The sequence below is a fragment of the Macaca nemestrina genome, chromosome 9, assembly GCF_043159975.1.
Source record: "Macaca nemestrina isolate mMacNem1 chromosome 9, mMacNem.hap1, whole genome shotgun sequence".
NCBI classification, from domain to species: domain Eukaryota; kingdom Metazoa; phylum Chordata; class Mammalia; order Primates; family Cercopithecidae; genus Macaca; species Macaca nemestrina.
In genome coordinates, this window is record NC_092133.1 from 5,740,934 (window position 1) to 5,755,760 (window position 14,827).

A 14,827-nucleotide genomic window follows, 5' to 3' on the forward strand; every position below is an offset into this window, starting at 1 on the left:
TCAAAGAAAAACTCATCCATGACTACCGTAATAGCACATAATTCATCACAGTCAAAAGGCAGAAACCAACCTAAGCTCATCCACTGATGAATGAGTAAACAAAACATAGTAACTCAATGAGATAAGATTCAGCCTAAAAAGGAATGAAATATCGATACATGCTACAGAACAGGTGAACTTGAAAACATGTTGGTATATGAAAGAAGCCAGACACAAAAGGTCTCATACTGGATGGTGATGGAAAATATCCAGAATACGTAAATCAATCTAGATGGACAACTGATTGGTGGTTGCCAGCATGGGAGAAGGGGGAAGTGGAGACTGATTGCTTAGTGGGTTCAGGCTTCATTTTGGATGATGAAAATGTGTTGTACCTAAGTAGAGGTGATGCCTGCCCAACCCTGTGAATGTGCAAAATGCTCCAGACTGTACACTTCGTAATGGCGAATTTTATGTTATGTGAACTTTACCTCAGTAAAGACAAATCACCCCAAGACCAACATGTACTGTGCTTTGGGATGAAGGGCACCCTCCTCAGCCTGGCATCCAAGATCCCCATGGAGGATCACACTTGCAAAGATGGTCATCAGCGTAGTATCATCGTTATCAACACATGACATTTGTTGCGCGCAGCACACTCTGCCCTTTCCCAAGTGCTTTACATCATTGACCCATTTAATCCCCCCAACAATAAGATGTTAGGACCATTATCACCCTCATTTTACAGAGAAGGAAACTGAGGTACCCACTCATGTGTAAACTGTCATACAACTAAGTAGATGACACAGCTTTCTCTCTGTGGTCCTGGCAGATGCTCTGGGGCGGGAATCGGTGGGGTGTTGCCAATGGGGTGATATAAATGGGAGGATCTCAATAGGCATCCATGGGGCCCCTGCAAAGGCTTCCAATTGCTAAACTTTGTTCCTTTCTGTATTAATCATTTCTCTTGAGTAAACACTAGTCCTACAGTCTGTGGGTTCCCATTGTGCTAAATTACATGGTGAGCATGTATTGCAAATTACACTCATTATTAGAAGTTGCACGGCAACATTTATACTAATTAAGTTGGGGCGCATTTCTTTAGTTCTAATTTTAAAATGCTGGCAGAACTCCAGAGCCTGATGTCCGCACATGAACTGCCACAGACGCATAGCGCAAAATGTCCTCTGAATTTTGTAGCTATTCAGGATTATTTCACACTTAAAAATGCTCACAGATATTATTATGCTACTTTCTTTTTTTTTTTTTCCCCTTTTTGTTAAACACTATTACCGGGATGAATGTAACAGAGTATAGTTTTAAAGTAAGAGTTACACAGCATGATTCTAAAAGAATCAACAGTGTTAATATTTTTAATGTATTGGAAAACATTTTATAACGTCTCTTTTCCCAAAAATGACAACTACCCAGTGTGATTAGGAGAACACAGAGAAGGAAACAGCCGCAACAGCAGCAGCTACACTCTACAGGGCTCACTCACGTGCAGGCAAGTGCTGAGTGGTTTACAAGAATCATCTTAGCTATGGCTCTCATCACCAACGAGGAAGGTACCACCTTACAGCAGTCAAGTTACCTCCTGAAGTCAGGAAGGAAGTGACAAGCCAGGATTTGAACCTGGTGTCTGAGCCACAGTCCACTCTGCTCTTCAAGACTGTACATGGTCTATCTGTGCATGCACATCTGCAGAGGCAAAAAACCCAGCATCCATAAGACATATGACTCCCAGGCCGGGCACGGTGGCTCATGCCTGTAATCCCAGCACCTTGGGAAGCCAAGGCAGGAGGATCACTTGAGCCAGGAGTTCAAGACTAGCCTGGGTGAAAAAGTAAGACCCCATCTTTACAAAAAATGAAAATAATTAGTCCGGTACAGTGGTGCATGCCTGTGGTCCCAGCTACTTGAGAGGCTGAGGTGGGAAGACTGCTTAAGCCCAGGAGGTCATGAGCTGTGATCACACCACTGTACTCCAGCCTGGGTGACACAGCAAGACCCTGTCTCAAAAAAAACAAAAAAAACCAAAAAAAACCAGACATATGACTGACTCCCAAACACTGCAAAGCCAATTGGTATTGCATCATTCATCGGATCATTTTCAGCCATTCAGACATGGCTGCCTGAGCGTGCGCCATGTGTCACGCAGGGCTCCAGCAGCCAGGAGCAGGCCTGGCCCTCCCTGTATCCATCCTTCTGATATCACTGACTTTTCCTGCCAACCTACGCACTGTTGCATCTTCCTTCCTTGGCACCTGTTCTGATTGGTAGGGCCCCTGGAATTAGATAGAGGGTGCTCCCCGCTACTGACTTCCTCCTGAACAGCAGTGTCTTACCTGCCCCCTCCCTAGGCAGCTCCCCTGCAAGTGACCACCTTTATACAAACTCCCTGGAAATAATTTTGTCCTCGCCCACTTTCTCCTGATGGCCTTGTTCCCCCTTGATGCCCTCAGCACCCTGAAATCACAGCAGAAATAAACAGGCAGGATCAGTCCACAGTCAGCTGAACACGCACATACTCATGCTGACAGCTTTGCTCTTCCCTCCACAGACATGTAGGCTCTGGCTGTCAGAGGGGGCAATGGATGAGACCGTGGCTGCCCCGGGGGTCCCCATGACTGGGACTCACAGTCCTGCCTTGGCTCAGCCTAGATCTTTGCTCGAGGCAGTGGCTGTGCTCTACCAAGTACAAGCAAAGCCAGCAAGACAGCCCTCCAGCCTGCAAAGATCAGGTGAGAGGGAAGACTGCCACCTCCCCTGCTGCTGCCAGGGGTCAGGAGGGTCATGGTGTTTACTGATGAGGGATGGGAGAAAGGAGAAACCAGGTGCGCCCATAGCCTTGTCAACCTGTAGGGCCCCAGTGGTGTTTCCAGTGCCCCTTACTCCAGATTACAGCGTGCTGTCTTACGTCTGCCCACCTAATGTGTGGCTGGTTTTCACGGCACCCTGTGTTCCTAATACTAAGAAATTTCCCATTTTATCTCCCAGAACATGTCATCATCCCGTGGGAGACCCCTACGTCAGAAAAGGGAGGGCATAGTCCTTAATTTGCCTCTATGAGGAGTTTCCTCCGGGGACAGGGGACCTGAGCACCCGGCAGCCCCTGCCTATGCACTGGGATGGGGGTCTGCCTGGGGTTTTGAAGTAGGAGGCACTCTTGGGGATGAGGGTGGGCCACTGAACCACACAGAGCACTGAACAGGCCCGAAGAAGCAATTCCGGGAGTGGAAGGATTTAAATCTCCATCAAAATGGGGGTCTGACAAAATGTCCAGAATCCCCCAGTGCGTGACTGGGATAAAATACTATGCAAGGAAAGTTCCGGCACTCTAGTCGTGCCCACACTTCACTTACTATCAGCCTTTCTCCAGCACACTGACACCAAGTGCTCAGTGTGGAAGCAGATCCAAGGCTGAAGACTTCCTGAGAACTTTCTACTTCTATAAACGCATTCCTTCCCCGGTTTCCGTGTGATGTCCCATACATAGTACAGACACGCACACGCACGCACACACACGCACACACACACACACGCACACACACACACGCACACACACACCCACATGCACACGCACCCACACACCCACCCACACACACACCCACACACCCACCCACACACACGCACACACACGCACACACGCACACACACACGCACACACACACGCACCCACCCACACACCCACCCACACACCCACCCACACACACGCGCACACACACACACACACACACACGCACACACACACACCCACATGCACACGCACCCACACACCCACCCACCCACACACCCACCCACACACACGCACACACACGCACACACGCACACACACACACGCACACGCACACGCACACACACACACACCCACATGCACATGCACCCACACACCCACCCACCCACACACCCACCCACACACCCACCCACACACACGCACACACACGCACACACGCACACACACACACGCACACACACACACACCCACCCACACACCCACCCACACACACGCACACGCACACACACACGCACACACGCACACACACACACGCGCACACACACCCACATGCACACGCACCCACACACCCACCCACACACCCACCCACACACCCACCCACACACACGCACACACATGCACACACGCACACACACACGCACACACACACACCCACATGCACACGCACCCACACACCCACCCACACACCCACCCACCCACACACCCACCCACACACCCACCCACACACACGCACACACACGCACACACGCGCACACACACACGCACACACACACGCACACACCCACACACCCACCCACCCACACACCCACCCACACACACGCACACACACACACACGCACACACACGCACACACACACACGCACACACCCACACACCCACCCACCCACACACCCACCCACACACACACGCACACACACACACACACGCACACGCACGCACACACACACACACACAGGCGCACACACAATCCGATCTCTCTGCACACAGAGTAACTGGGAAGGAACATAAGTTGATTAGATAAATTGATGGAAGCCCTTTCACAGTATAGGTAAACCATGATTAGTTGTTTAGCCTAGCTTCTCTAATATGAAAGTCAAATATTCTCTCTTAGTGTGAACAAAATACAGCAAATGTTGAAAGTGAACTGTAGCCACTCATGATGGTACCTGCAGAGTTCAGATGCATAAAGACCCCCCTACTCTCCATGACTGTGAACGGAGAGGGCATGGTCCTGGAGTGGTAGCTTCCTTTCAGTGGGCACGGTCACCTACTGAGACATGAGGTGTCTGAACACCGCTGAGCATTTCTGGGCAGTTGCCCAAGTGAGTGAGGCTTGGTGGAATTCTTACGGTGCCAGGGACGACTTTTCCTCTGAGTGCAGTGCAAGAGCTTGTAGGGCCTCCTTCACTTTGCAGGAAAAAACAAACAAACAAACAAACCAGGTTCGGGGATAAACTGATTTAAACGAAGCACCACATCGAATGAAATCTAATATTTATTCTCAGCAGGAAGTCTGTTCTCATCATAAGTATCAAAACCAATTCATAGGTGAGCCATAATATATCTGAGCTTACCCACATGGGAGCATTAGCAATTTAAAAACAATTTGAGCATTTATCAAATATACAGTTTCTGAGAACGTAGGCTATTCATTCAACAGGATATGGTCTTAAACTAAAAGCAGTATGCTTCTAAAAAAAGAGAGGGAGAAAAGAAACGCAGCTAGAGAAACTCTCCCCTCCAATTTTGTGTTGTGACATTTCAAATCCTTGGTTAGTCAGTTTCCATATAAAATATTTCCCAAAATGTCTCTAACATTTTCATGTTAGTTGAAGGGTGCGGGTCCAAAATTCTAAGGGTGTTCTGTTTGCTTAAAGAAAGTTTAGCTCTTTTATGTTAGGTGAAAGAGAGATTACTTATACGTTAAGTATCAATTGAATGAAGTAGAAGACATAAAACAGGCAGAAACTCATTTGAACCAAACTGTTACCCCACCAACTAATGGATGTTACATTTTAGAAACCGGGAGAGAGGCTGAAGCACAGAGTTGACGAGGAATAGAACTGCTGTGACATTCCTAAATTGTCAACCAGTAGCAACATTTAATATTAAATTAAAGACTCATAGAAAATGTATTTTTTTTTTCCTCAAAATCTAAACCAGCAACAGAAGGAACATTCTGGGAATCCCTTTCCACGTCTGCGCTGTGCATCCATGGATACTTACAGAGCCCCGCGTTCTCAGTAGCCCCTAGGTGACCAACTCGGTCAGACCCATGTCCACAGCACTGGAGTCTCCTGGGCTGATAATCTGAACATTCCCAAGCAGGCTACTGATGCGAAAGGCAATACATTATTTACTGGGTATTCCCTTTGTAATTTTCCTTCTGAAGCTTGCGGCTGCCGGCACTCACACTATGTCATCAGAAACCAGAGCAAAGATCCAGCAGGGAGAAATTTACAGGAGAGACTGTTCATCTCGAGTTGAAATAAATGCTTAAAAATAAATGTATAATTCACTGCAGCAGTGTGATTTTTTTTTTAAGTTCATAATCAGTCAGTAAGAAAGGTGGCATACAATCCAGCGTGGCTGCTGAGAGCCGGGCAACCCGCGTGCTCCATGGTGCAGTCGGCAGTCCCAGCTGGGTAAGCAGAATACTTCTGTGCACTGAGCTCAGAGAGGAACAGACAGCGAGAGCACCCTGCTCCCAGGATGAGTTGTTGGATGCACAGCCCACAGGGAGGAAGAAAGGACAATGAGCAGCATCGATCATGATTTCCCCCCGTGGTTCACATGTAGTTTTGAAATAAAAGTCATTGCTGATGACACACTTTCCGAGGATCCTTGCAAAGCAAAACTACATTGAACTACAGCATGGAGTGAAGAAAACACAAAAGAGCTCTTGAGCACATGTATGGTTAGTGCCTTTCCGCAAATACGGTCTATGGTTTTTTTTTTTTTTAATTGTTGTAACAACATTTGACATGAGATTTACCCTTTTAACAAAAAAGTGTACAATGCAGTCTCGGTGACTATAGGCATGATGTGGCACAGCAGAGCTCTCAGACTTGTTCATCTCTGGTAACTGAAACTTTAATCCCGTTGAACAGCAAATTCCCATTTCCCCTTCTCTCAGCGTAAAGAACAATGCTATTTCAGGCACGATGCTGCTTTGAAGAAATACCTTCTCATATCAAAGATCTCTTTGCCCCCTTCTACAGCACTTCCTAAAACAAAAAGGGAAATGTACCCTCAAATTTTACTCTGTTCTGTTATCTGAAAAACTGAGGCTCCTGCAGCTGCCCAGTCTCACCAAGTTCTCCTTCTCTGTGACAAAGGGGAATTGTTTTTCACATAGTTTCATTTCACATTCTATGGGTTGACCAGTCTCCCTGGGAATATGGCGACTTCATAAAGAAGTGCCCTTCCCAGTGGCGTGGTCACTCGTGCAGGTCTTACAAACGCGCACCCGTAGCTCCAACACAATTTTGAGTCTTTCAGAAGGAACAGACACGTAAACGCACCAACGCAGCACATCGTGTCGGGAGGATGGTCTGCTGTCACGTCTTTTCCTTTAAAAGACGATTACATTTCCTACGTGCAGTGCCAGGCACTCACTTTCATTTGTCCCCAGAATTTGATGTGAATTACTGCTTAGAGAGCACTTTCTATGTGCCAAGGACTGTGCTAGACATTTATATATTCCATTTCATTCAATTCACTATTATTCTTGCCTCCCATAAAGACAAAATCCAGACAGAAATGGAAAGCTTTAAAAGATGGAGGCACAGATCGACAGCGTTCCCAGAGATGCGCTCTGCGTGGCAAAGACAGTGACCAGGCTTTCACAGCGACTGGAATAGCAGCCTGGGGGGAATGCCCTTGCTACTTCAGCCTCAGATTCCCCAGTCGCTGCTTTGCTTTCCTTGGTGATTTTGATGATCGCATTAGTTGTTTGCAAATCCATTTATCTTCTGAAAACTCCCCTTCTCATTCATTTTCTGTTGATAAGGAATTTCTGAAACAATCATCGAAAACCATCTCTACTGCAGACAGCCAGTGCTACTGACTCTGCAACAGGATTTGAGATCTCTTTTATTCCCAAAGGGGGCCATTATTTCCACTGGTTGTCATGGTGATGTTGCAGTATTGCTGCTGTGTGTTCGGCTGCTTCCCATTGCAGTCACACCACACACTTAAATCAAATCATGTGTTTCACATGGTACTGGCTATATAAAACTTAGTGAATCGAACTCTCAGCTTCATCTCACAGTGATGACGAATGGGGACAGATGGAAGTGTCCGTGTGTGCCAGTGTAAATGTGACGGAAGCAGCGGGACTTAAAAACAGAAAGATCGGGGCCGGGCACGGTGGCTCAAGCCTGTAATCCCAGCACTTTGGGAGGCCGAGACGGGCGGATCACGAGGTTAGGAGATCGAGACCAGCCTGGCTAACACGGTGAAACCCCGTCTCTACTAAAAAATACAAAAAGTAGCCGGGCGAGGTGGCGGGCGCCTGTAGTCCCAGCTACTTGGGAGGCTGAGGCAGGAGAATGGCCTGAACCTGGGAGGCAGAGCTTGCAGTGAGCCGAGATCTGGCCACTGCACTCCAGCCTGGGTGACAGAGTGAGACTCCATCTCAAAAACAAACAAACAAACAAAAAAACCAGAAAGATCATCTTAAAATACATTAATTTACTCTCCTTCATTAAGCAATTTAAGGACAGAATTTGTATTATCATCAATAACTTGAGAAATGGTTTTGAAAAAGCAGAAGTTATATGTCTAGAAATGAGAAACTATATTTTCTGTTGTTAGTTCACATTCATTTGAACTTTTGCCATATTCAGTTTTGAATATGCTTGGTTCCCCCATTTGTATATCTCCTTTCTTGTCTCTTATTTGTAACTAGTACACATAGCCACAAATACATGTACATGTACTTATATTAATTCCTATGGTCTCTAATCTGTGAACTCTGGCTTTAAAATATACATGAATGTTGTTGACTCTGCTTTTCAGTCTTCAGTGCCCTGGTTTCCTGAAGGATGTACTACTATTCAAGTGCTGAACTGAACTTGAACTCCACAATGCTGGTCCTCTGAGGCTGCAGCCCCTGAGTCCAGGTTGTGGGGGGATATTAATGCCTCACAGCCAGCAGCAGCAGAGGAACTTGGGAGATTACCTTGAACATGGAGCATATGGACTCCATAACTTTTCCTTGTGGGCAAACTCAAGAGTGTACCTGGGTGTTCAGGGCCAATGGTCAGCTGTCTTCAGCTTTCATTACAAATGCTCTTAAGAGCTGGGTTTGATTCCTGGGAAAAGCATTGATCAAAAGGGGAGAAATAAGCTGGATTGTACTTCAGAGGCGGCTGTTCGGAACAGACAGGTGGTTTATGGAAGCCAGACTTCAAGGAAATGTTAAACCTAAGTTCGGCCCAAATTCGTTAAGTTAACCTGATTTTGACTGTTGCACTGTGTTCTTTTTTTTCTATTTGTTTTTTGCGTTGCCTGTTTTAATTTCTTCTGTTTCTTTTTCTTTCTTTTTTTTTTTTTGCCATGACACTATCAGCTTGGCCTGGTTTGAGGCTGAGAAGGTTTGTTGTTTCTGAATTAAAAAGAAAACTCTTTCCACGTAGGAAAGAATGTTGTGGGGGCCTCCAAAACTCAGGCTGCCACAATGAACAGACATGCTTCTTACAACACCCACTTCAAAAAGAAATGAGGGTTGTCGCATTCACAGGAACTCCCAACAGCCGGGACATGACGGCCCTGTTTCTGTGAACTTGGAGCCTGCGTGTGCCTGGATCTAGCCATTGGTGCACCTCTCAGCCTCCTCCTTCATTGGAAAGAAGAGTTTTCATGAGCTCAGCTGCTGACATGAAACAAGGCTGGGGGCTGAAGCTGAATGCCGGGAGGCATACTAGCTGGATGGGAAGGGACTGGCACGGGTTCCAGCGAGATACCACAGTCATAAAAACTGGGGAAGCTGCAGGGGCATACATTCTGAAGGGGACTCTCAGGTTGGAGGTTTTATTGTAAGGAATGAGTGATTTGAATCAACTTTAACAGGGCATGTACATAGTATGATTCCAGAAAAATGGGGGCACCACTGCCTTCTTTCCCACCCTCCTTACTGATGTGCAACATGCAAACACCCATGTCTTAAACCCTCTCTTCGGTGTTTATTTCTATGGTGGAAAGAGTGATTTTGACAGGGCAGGTTTTGAGATCTTCCTTGTAACCTACTGTTGCATGAATGGGCGTCTTTAGCCCTTTAAACTGCCTTTGGTGAAACATAGGTAAAGTTACGTGTTGCCAAGCAACGGAAGTTTCCGACATTGTATGTCCTTCTTAGAGAAGCTCTCTCCCTTCCAAATAATTAGACATCAGTCACTGCTCCACGTCCACACTGGGAATAACACAGGAGACTCAACATCATCCTGAAATGAAAAGTGAATCACACTGATTCCTGGCAACAAGATGTCCATGACATGAATTTTCCCTTAGAAACTAGGCTCTTTAAGACCAAGGCTGGCATCTAAGACAGGAACATGTGGGCTAGATGGCTTGCTGAACCCTTAAAGAAAGCCCCCCTCCATTTCACGCTAATGCACATTTTATAAATAGAGGTCAAATTCATTTAGCTCAAGGTGGTCTGGAATATTTCACACGCATGTGTGTGTGTGTGCGTGCACGCTCGTGTAGAGTTGGTATAAACATGGACAGAATGGTAAATGAGGCACCTAAGAATGATTAGTTTGTGGCCTGGCAATCTTCCTCTGACACTCAGCAAATTCATCATAACTGCAAGCAATGCTTGCTTTAGCCATCTTGCTATCGCATCCAGAAGAATTAATCAAATGTTGCAGCATCGTTAGAAAACAGGTTTTCATATAGGTGTTTATAACAGCTTATTGCATGATGGTGCTGATGAAATCACAGAACGGCTTGGATGCTGTCCAATTCTAAACCCCACCGTCAGGGTCTGGACAGTCAGCTAAGCCTCAGCTGCGTAATTTTGCTATTCTGGCTCTGCAGATCCAGATCTCACTCCTCCTCCTAGCTTGCCTTGGCTTCTGGATACGTTACTGTTAGTAAGAAGCAAAGCACATAACCATCTCCAGGGAAGCGGATGGAAGAAAACCAAGAGGACCAGGTAGAATGGGCCACTTGACCCTTGAGCCACCTCCCACTATGAGGAACCAGGTGGGTCAGCTTATCTCACAAGCGGACATGGTGCGTTCATAATTCCCTCATCCTCAGAACTCACTGGGAGACACACTTTGGGTTCCCCTCTCTGAGAACAAAGATGTGTGGATCTGTGAAGCCTGAGTTTGAATGCTGGGGCCTCCTGGCTCTCAGGAGTGTGGGGGTTGAGCCTCTCTTGCCAGCTGCTGCCCCTCTGCCCTGATGGAATAGACACCACCGTGGGACGGGGCTGAGGTCAGATTTACTCTTTTTGGTGGGCGACACCTACGGGTTTATCGACCAGGAAGGCCTCACCTTAGAACGCATCTCCCAGTGACTGGTTCAAAACCATATCCCTTTCAAGACAGAAGTTCCATGCTAGTAGGTGGCTTGGATTGGTGGGCACATCCCTTAGCTCTTAGGAATCCTAGGGAAGGGGGACTGGGGAGAGAACTGGTATCAGAAACCCAAAGTGAACTGAAATGTGCAGTCTTGGCCCAGTTTGGGGCCAGTGCAGACCTGGAATGAGGCTCTCCCCTGTGTTCCAGCAGGGAGTCGGGAGGACTAACAGCCCCTGGGACATCGGGCTGCACGGCCACAAAATAAAACAAAACAAATGTGGCCACATCAGTGAAAGAAATCACTGAAGCTAGTCTGGTGTTGGACAGAGAAAAATCACTGAAAATTGACTGAGACACTTGGAGGTGTTAGTTGACTTATTTATTTATTTATTTATTTATTTATTTATTTTTTGAGACAGAGTCTCGCTCTGTCTCCCAGGCTGGAGTGCAGTGGTGTGATCTCCGCTCACTGGAAGCTCCGCCTCCTGTGTTCACGCTGTTCTCCTGCCTCAGCCTCCTGAGTAGCTGGGACTACAGGCGCCCACCACCATGCCTGGCTAATTTTTTTGTATTTTTAGTAGAGACGGGTTTCACCGTGTTAGCCAAGATGGTCTCTATCTCCTGACTTCATGATCCATCCGCCTCGACCTCCCAAACTGTTGGTATTACAGGCGTGAGCCACCGATTTCATTTATTTATTTATATCCAGCTTGCTTCTAAAAGGATATAAAGTCATGTAAGGACTATTCATTCATGCACCTAAAATTCACTGGATGCCTCTCTCATGCCAGCACTTGTGCGAGGGGACAGAGGGATCGGATCCCCATTCTATGGGGCCTGCGTTCTTGCGGGTGAGAGAATGGGTAAATACCACAGTTCCAAATACTGGTAAGCGCTTTAATGACAACATAAAGTAAATCGGGGGTACAGAAAGTAACTTGGGGCTGGAAGTCAGACAGGTAGCCTCAGATGGGGTGGGCAGGGAAGGCTTTTCCGGAAACTAATGATGGACTCAGAGAAGAGAGCTCTGGCTGTGCTCCCCCTGGAAAAGAAAACCCTTCACCAGTCACCACGGGGTGGACGCTGCAGGACTCTGTCCCTCACTTCTCGTACTCAGGGTGGGCTTTGGGGACGCGAGAGCAGAGCAGTGCTCAGGCCCTCACTCAGAAGAGAGTCCCTCGTGCTTAGGGCTTAATGCTCTGTAACTGCTACCTTCACCTGTCATAAGAATTTTCTCTCCGAACTTGTGTTTTGTGAGGGAACTCTGGTGGGGCAATGGGACATGTGCCGGGGTATGGCCCCTCACCTCACACCTGGCCCACCTCCTACCCCCGCCCCGCTGGGTTCTTGACTGTCCACTTCCTGCCCCGGCCAGCAACTGAGACTCCCCCGACTCCTCAACAGGGAGGATGGGGGCTGGATGGATGCCCTCTACCTGCCCAGTTGAAGGCAGTGAGAGTATCCTAGTGCCTGGGGGAATGTGACATTAAATAAAAGGTAAAACACACACACACACCCACACACACACACACACATACACACAGCACTATGAAAGGTCCAGAGAGAGAACACGAAGAAAGTAAAAAGCTTTTTTTCCTGCCTTTTGAACGAGTGACCCCGGGTTTTAAGTAGCCAGCCCTGTTTGTGCTAAGTGCTGCCCCAGGCTCTGTGAAGAACGCGAAGATAGAACTGTCTTCTCCCTACTCCCCCGTCCTCCACGCCTGTCCACTCATTCACACATCCATCAGCAACGCAGGTTCCTGAGACCCGACGCACAATGCACGCTGGGTAAGCCCTGGGGATCCCAGGACAATGGGCTCCCTCGCCCCCTCCAGGAGCTGAGACCCGGGCCCCCCACCCCCATCTGTGACAGTCAGGCATGGCTTCCACATCAGCTGTTTTCTGTCCCTCTGTGGTGGCCCCACCACACATTAGCTTCATGTATGCATCACACATCATATAAATTATGGATACAGTAGAAAATGGAAGTTAGAGAAAGCATGCACTCTCTGATCACTCAGAACTCTTAGGCCATTCTCTGAACTTGACTTTTCATTTCTCAAGATTAGTAGTTCATTTCCTTTTAACCACGTCCTCGAAGAAAATCCTTTCCTGGGGATTTAAGAAACTTAGAGAAGGATCCCCCAGGTTGCTGTGACACCCCTGATGTAGTTCTCTGTCTTTCATAGACCTGAATATGCAATTTCAGTGAGTCTATTTCCTCAACCCTCTGCTCATTTTCAATCAGGACCCTAGATTCTGTGCCCAGGGGCAACTTCAAACTTTTTCAAATGTCCCAGGCACACTGTGATACAAACAGCAGACACATTAAAAAATGCACTACAGCCTCACTGAAATAAAACAATTATTTTTTTTTAGCTTTATGACGAATTTCAGAAAGGGGCTACCTGTTCTGGAGAAAAATGAAGACTCCCACTTACACGGTTATTACAAATGCCTGGGCACGTACTTGGCTTTCTGACCACGTATTTGGGTTTCTGAAGAGGTATTTGGATTTGTTGCATGGTATTTAGTTTTCTGACTGGGGACTTGGATTCTAACCAGGTATTTGGGCTCCTGATGCTGTGTTTGGATTTTAGACCTGGTACCTAGGTTTCTAGAGCAGGTGTGTGGCTTTCTGATGCAAGTGCATCAGCAAAAGGAGTGGCTCCAGGCCTGCGGTCTGGCTCTGAGGGTACCCGGGTGTTTTCCTGAGTGCCCCTAGGCCCAGGAGCACTGGCGAGCAGCTGCCCTGCACAGGGGGCCTCCTCTCCAGGGAAGCTCAGCTTCAGGAAGCCCTGAGCCAAGGCCCAAGATGCTGGGATAAGAGCAGATCGTCCCCTAAGGAAAGCGACCCCCAGCTGCCACCCCTTGTATTTTCAGTGTTCTATGAATTTTGTGCTAGAACTTTTCAGTTTCTTCTGAGGGCCCAACCTGGATGGCAAGAACCCTAGAGCCTTGCAGAGGTGGCTCCACTGGGTGGCTAGGGAGATGGATGTCCTTAGAAGAGGGGTGACCTGCTGACCCCCACGTGGCTGCTTAGCACAGACACTCGGCACCTGAGCCTCGCAGGCCCCACCTCTGCTCCTTTTCTGGTCATGTTGTTTTCCCCACGACTGACTCCCAAATGCTCCACCTGCCCCTCCAGCCTCCCTGTCTTACCCCTCTGATTTGCACCCCTCCTGCTGCCTCCTTGCTGGCTGTGTTTCCCATCCTCTAGGTTCTTGGGTTCTACTGGGTAAAATCTGATCCTGGGGGCCCTGAGGTGCTGGGCACAGGGATGAGCTTCAACTGCTCACTCGGTGGGCTCACTGGTCTGTGCTCAGGTCAGGCAGGAGGGACTCACTGTAAAGATGGGGCGGCCTGTGCTTCAGAGTCATCCTGAAGGAGTGGTGTTGAGGGGCCCAGGAGAGGGAATAGTTTGGTAAGGGGTGGGGCCCAAGGCAGGAGCTAAATAGCTCTGGTGGCCACAAGTACCTCTGGTGCTATTTTAATAAAAATTATGGATCAGAAAGGATTGCCAGACCCCTGCTGGATGGGCAGAGGCCAGTTGGAGTAATCAGAGTGGACAGGCGTGAGACACTGCGAACAGTGTGGGGAAATGCACGATATTACCAGGCTTCCCATTAGGAAACCTGCCACGTGACTTCCCAAATGGATTGGATTTGTACTACCCTCAAAAAATGTTTCAAAAAATTGCACAACTTTGGAAAATATTCTTATAGAAAGAAATGTTTTTGAAAGCTGAATGAGACAGGCTCCTTTTCTAGAGCATTCCAGTCATGATGGCGTCATG

The 14,827-nt window shown here is 47.7% G+C and overlaps 1 protein-coding gene across 6 annotated transcripts in view; it reads right to left on the minus strand.

The window, feature by feature from the left end:
• Positions 1-14,827, minus strand: part of LOC105470569 (protein tyrosine phosphatase receptor type E) — a 181,586-nt gene that overhangs the window by 80,525 nt on the left and 86,234 nt on the right. The window contains exon 1 of one of the 6 annotated variants that reach the window (XM_011722696.3): positions 5,723-8,065. The exons of the other annotated variants lie outside the window; for them this stretch is intronic. The gene's annotated coding sequence lies outside the window, so the exon portion shown is untranslated. Of the gene's footprint in view, positions 1-5,722; positions 8,066-14,827 lie in introns of those variants that run through there. 6 annotated transcript variants of the gene reach the window in all.